Consider the following 6,179-nt stretch of genomic DNA (forward strand, 5'->3'; position numbering starts at 1 on the left):
CTAAAAACAACCAAAAATACAGCTCACACACAGACCAGTCAGACAAGCCCATCTGGGAACTGCCTGATTGCCCTGCAGTCCAGTCCGACCCAGAAAATCTATCTAGCTCTATAGTAATACCCGAGATTGCAAGATTTGTATGTTTGTATTTTTCCACCACACCAGTTCCAAGGTGACTCTTAGTCATACCTCATGTTTGATGCTCTGTTTGAATGCGGCTAGATGGAAACATTGAAGAGAGTAACGCTGTGTGCTGCACTCCTAAACTACGTACATCCTGTGGCGCCGGAAATACGTCACTGCCTGCGCCATTGCGTGAATGCAACTTGGAGATATCTGCGTCGAGGTCTCTTCCAGCAAGTCTTATGGCGATTCCTTGTACTCGATTTTATTTCTGCTGCCTTTAAGAGTTTCAGCGCTGCACAGGAAGATGTAAACGGCAGCCAAAGATCGGATTCCTGGCAGGTAAGAGGGGGCATGGCTTACTTCCGTTTGTTATCTCAGTTTAAAAGGCATCCGGCAAAAACATATATATTTCTGTTGCAAAGCTAATCCAAGTCTGAAATATATCCTTTGAAGATATGCTCGTCCACTTTATGTGATTTTTTATGGCACACGAGTTTACATCTGCTAAAAATTAAGAGTCAGATCTCTGACTTTACACTGTTCCGTAAAAGCTAAAATAATTATCAGTAATTGCACTTTTTCGCATCAGCTTTCATCTTTTCTTATCTTGCACAACTTACTTTTAGTCTGTTGCTAGGACAATGTTTAGCTGCTGATATAAATTAACAGGGATGTCACCTTTCCCAGAGAAAAATACAGCCCAGCTCATCATGTTTTGAGAGTCTGCTACGATTCTTAACTAGAACTTTTTATGAAATTGCCAGTATTTGTTGGGAACATAGCCTTTCTGTCTTTGTATACCTTAATTGTCGTTTTGGGGTCATGAATGATGTTGTAGAACACAGTTCAAATGGTTTTCTCGTTACATGATTTAATGTTTAAAATATGTACTGATAAGGGAAAAATACAGGCATAGGGGGATTTTCCTAACTTTTGTTCTGTCAGGGAGATTATAATAACGGCCATGCTGTACAAAACTGGCCAGGTGGCAACCCTAGAAGTAATCGTAAAACTTACCAAGAGACATTCCACTACCAAACTTCTAGGTAGCTATTATTTTAGCAAAATATCCTTACACTTTCTTTAAGTTCTTTATTCTGTCGACCACCACAAGCATTGTCACATAAGTGACTACCAATATTGTGTGATTTGAAAGCCTGAGTTAGGCATACTGGGTTTAAAACCCTTAACTGCATTTTACGTGAGATTATTTTCAGCCGGCTCCCTTTGCAGTAGTACATGAAGTTGAACCGGTGCAGTGAGGGATAACTCAGTTTGTTAAGCACCACGGCTTTAGGAGCAATCTGAATCCTTGTGTGGTGAACACAGCCTTTCATCTTTCCAATATTACTTTACTGCACCACCCCACTCTACTTTATGCCACACAATTCCACTCAAAGCTACTCTACCCCACTTTACCTCATGCCACTCAACACAATGCCTCTGTACTGCACTATATATGGCTCTCTACGCCACTCTACACAATGCCACTATGCCATTCTGCACAATGCCACTCTATCCCACTGTACTCTGCGCCACTCTATCCTATGCCTGTTCTATCGCCGCCACTCTGTCTAGTTCCACCTATGCCATTTGACTCTGTGCCACTCCACTCTACGCCACTCCATTAACATTTAGCCATGCTAAACAGCAGCCACGCTGCTGTACAACATGGCTAAAAGACAGTGGCAAAGACAATAGCTCTCACCTAGGCGCAATTGTAGGACTTGCCAATGCTTGTTTTTATTGTGACCCCCCCATACCGATTCAGTATTTGGAAGGGACATGTTGTAAGCATCCCTTCCAAATATGGAATTGATTTGTGATGTATCAATGTCTTTGTCAATGTCTGCCTGCTGCATAATGTGTGGTAGTGCTCCTTTGGGAATGTCTGCCCACTGCATAATGTGTGGTATTGCTCCTTTGGGAATGTCTGCCCACTGCATAATGTGTGGTAGTGCTCCTTTGGCAATGTCTGCCTACGGCATAATGTGTGGTAGTGCTCCTTTGGGAATGTCTGCCCACTGCATAATGTGTGGTAGTGCTCCTTTGGGAATGTCTGCCCACTGCATAATGTGTGGTAGTGCTCCTTTGGGAATGTCTGCCCACTGCATAATGTGTGGTAGTGCTCCTTTGGCAATGTCTGCCTACGGCATAATGTGTGGTAGTGCTCCTTTAGCAATGCTTGTCTGCTGCCCAATGTGTTGTAGAAGTACACCTTGTCAATGTCTGTCTGCTGCATAATGTGTGGTAGTGCACCTTTGGGAATGTCTGTCTGCTGCATAATGTGTTGTAATGAACCTTTCTTTGGCAATGTATGTCTTGGGTAAAACCTTTTTAATAAAACAATAGAATGTACATGTGGAATTAGTGATTCATTGTTATATTTTCTGTCTTTTGTGGTTCTACTTATGAATGTGAGGGAATTGAATGTGAGAATTAAGTTTAATTTGGTGCACATAGGAATTGGTTACCTATGATAAGAGCTGTAGAATTGTCATAATAGACAAATATAAAAAGACCCAGGGAACAATCCTTCTGTTTACTGTACTATACTCAGTTCCTGTGGGTTCAAGGGTTACTCTCTTTCTTTTATAAACAAATCAGATAAGAATATAGCCTCTCCTTAAGAAATTAGGAAACTAACTTACATCTATTTTCTTTTTATATCCAGCCCGTGTTAAATAAGGGAAACAAAAGAATAGCCATTTATCCACTCTCCGTGGATCAGATAAATCAGATAAGTAACTATGTCCTTCTAACCATATATAACATCATCATCCTACCATATACCTGATAGACGAGGATTCTTTGGTTAAATATATCTTTCTTCTCTCATTGTATTCTGTACTGGACGAGAGGCTGAAGAAACTCGGGCGCGAAGAACCCTAGCTACACAAGCAGGTACCTCCGGTGAGGGACCATGGATGCGGACAGGAACCTGGAAGAAGAGATCAACAAACTGTAAGAGGAAGACCCGCGTGTCGGAGCCGTAACATGTCAGAGACGTCCAATCAAAGTACCACGAATTCCCGACAGCAGGACAACAGGACCGAGCAGGTAAGTCGACAACACAAAGGGAATGCGGGAAATGCTAGGCAGATCTGTGACTGAACGCAAACCACTTTCTTGTCACGGACTGACCAATTTATCCGCACTTTGACTCCACCCAGCTCCCTGTCTGCAGTAGGAGTGGGCGTGACTGACAATGCCTGCACCCTGCTCTCCTTGAGCCTTGTTCTGTCTAATACTGGGTGTTTAGGGCCTTGTTTTTAGTGAACCAGCTTTTGTGTCATAGAAAAAGTCCATCTTCAGTATTACCTGTTTTATATGCTGAAAGAAGGTTGTAGAATGGATCCTTGTTCAACAAATTTGAAATGCTTTGATAGTTATGGAACAGATAGATCACTGGTATCCTGGAAAGCTATCACTCTGCCCTGATAGTATTTCCAGAGACATATTTGTTTGAATGAGTGGTGAAGGGGCTTGGTGCCACAGCCATGCAACTGTAAAGGGACAACATTGAATCAGTCAACTGTTAACTTCCGAACTTATCACTTCCCCAAGCTAGAAAAGAACACACAGGATATCTCTCTCGTGTCTCTGGATGTGTTAGATGTCTATTTCTGACCTGCACCATTAGTTGGCCATGTGAAAGCCACTGCAACCTTGGCTGTGCATTGAGATTTAGTCTTACAAAAATATTTGAACTCTTGCAGCAATAACATTACCTTTCTCATGCTACCTTGGCAAAAATATTAGCGTATGTCCATGTGCTAATATATAGTGAACCCCAAGTTTTTCTCAACCAGTAAGACTAACCAACTTACAACCTGAAAAAAGAAATAGCAACTGGTGACCTGACATTATATATCCATTGTCTGGATCACAGAGTTGTGCCCTCTTCCTTATAACCATGAGTCCATTAAGTTATGTGGTCAGTGCCCCATTCCGCATGGCGGTGAAAAGTGCCATGGGACAAACTTGCCTTGCTCTTACTAAGCATGGCCTCATGGCTCTGTTTGCACTTGTCAACTGGTATTGGGGGATTCTGTTGCCCAAGCAGAACCACACCCAGCCACTACTGGCACAATTTGCACTCTGATTGATTTAGACTATGAAAATACATGAATATACATACAGTGTTAAAATATATGTTTGCATATGTGGTCCTGGATCATATTATTGTACACAGACTCCTTCACACTTAACTAACAGCCGTCTGCAAAAGAGCAATGGGGGAGGGGTTGTAACTCATTGAGAATTTGTGCTACAAATGACATGCAAATCTGGCGCATAACCTTGAGTTGGGATTTAATTTCAGCTCTCCCAATAATTAGATCAGTTCCTAGCATTTGGTTGTAAGCTCCTATTTGGATTTCTGGTCAGTATGGTATTTCTTTAGACTGTTTTCCAAATAAGAATACTGTAAGTAGAGTTCAGGCTCAACATGGCTGCCTCCATGATGGTTTTGTAAATGAAATCTGGTATTGATTGCTTTCTGTTTGCAGAGGAAGTGTGACAGCGTCTGGTGAACAGCAGCAGTTTCTTCACTTGGACAGGTGAGTCTTCTTTACCTCCTGCCTACCTCTTCTTCGATGCCTTGCTCTCACCATACCTCTTTGACCAAGTAACCTTAATGTTAAACTTATGAACCCTTGTAAGCATATCTCATCAGGCACACTATATGAAATAAATGGATTGGAATATTTTAAAGGCAGCCCCGTCCTATTAAAAACCTAAAATAGTGGTGTTAACATGATACTGATGTATGTTAATTTCTTTTTCCTCCAGACTCTTTGAAGTCTATGTGCACAGATAAAGGCTGGCCATCACTGGAAAACAGAACTATGAGAAGGAAGCTGGCTATAAAGATTTGCAATACTGGAAGAGGACTAAAGAAAACTCTGAATCTAAAAACAAAAATTGAAGTTGCTGGCTTTCATTAAGCCTTTTTGTTCTTTTTGTATTATTCTGGCATTTTACCCCTCTTGAACAGTGTCCTGGACTTTCTCTATGTTCTCTTGTTCAGTATCCTGGCTCCTATGAGGCCACAGGTGTGTTTTAGATCAATAAAATTACATCTTAACACATCCCCTTTGATGCTTTTTCATTTAATTATTACTTTTTTCAGTCTTTTGCCACTGGTCACCACATTAAACAGCTTCAGCTAATGCTCTGTACCTCAAAGTAAGGCAAGTCCCAGTGAGTCAGGAGTATGGAAGTAGCTGCCCAAGTTGTTAATCTTATCTGAATGCAAAATATAACATTGTTGAAGCCACAACTTTTGTATGCATATGGTCTTGCTACAGCACAAAGCTAGCCAGAAGGAATCTTTCGAAGATTTATTTTGTACAGTGAACCCATCTCACAGTAGAGTTTAAAAAATAATCGTTTTCAGGTTTTTCTAGGCATAGTATTTTTTGTACTGCAAGGGGGCCCTTCCAGTAAAAAATCTAAGCTAGACACCTTTGCACCATAGTGCAAACGCATGTGCATGGTGCTCGACTGCTTAATGGTGCAGTGGTGCAAGGGAGAGGGGTAGACATGGCACTTTCCTGCTCTCTCACTGTGATGCAACGCAGCAAATTTGGGTGTTGTGCTGCGTTAAGTGACACTATTGTAAATCTAGGCCTTACTTTAGAACTCATGGCATTGCAAATAATTCATGGTATTGTATAAAGAGGGCATATTGCATCCAAGAGGCCTGTTTTTGACAGGAAGGTTCATTGAGGAGGTGATCCTCTAAATATTTCCCTACCACCAAATCCATATTCCTAAACTAATAGTGGGACCCTGCAAGGGAATAATGGCAGTCGGCTAATGTACTTGTAACATGGAATTTTTAAGGTGTAATCCAGCCCGTAACGATTTATTATTGATCCACAGCCACGCTAAGTTATTCATTAAATCACCTGGGAGCTATCTACACTTGGCCTGCCGTTGGTATAAAAACCTGCAAGAGTTTTTCGTAGCCATCTTAAAGCCCTTATGTAGTCCTTGTCTAGTAATCCACGCTCATTCTGTAGTTGTCCTAATATAATCCTAAAGAA

At 41.4% G+C, this 6,179-nt stretch overlaps 1 long non-coding RNA gene across 1 annotated transcript; it reads left to right on the forward strand.

Annotated features, from left to right (window-relative positions):
- Positions 1–344: 344 nt before the first annotated feature.
- Positions 345–5,207, forward strand: LOC144798268 (uncharacterized). Its single transcript, XR_013603494.1, has 4 exons — positions 345–465; positions 2,801–3,186; positions 4,638–4,688; positions 4,921–5,207. It is a non-coding gene; the product is annotated as an uncharacterized LOC144798268 (long non-coding RNA).
- The last annotated feature ends 972 nt before the right edge of the window (positions 5,208–6,179 follow it).

This window comes from Lissotriton helveticus, chromosome 12 (genome assembly GCF_964261635.1).
Source record: "Lissotriton helveticus chromosome 12, aLisHel1.1, whole genome shotgun sequence".
NCBI classification, from domain to species: Eukaryota; Metazoa; Chordata; class Amphibia; order Caudata; family Salamandridae; genus Lissotriton; species Lissotriton helveticus.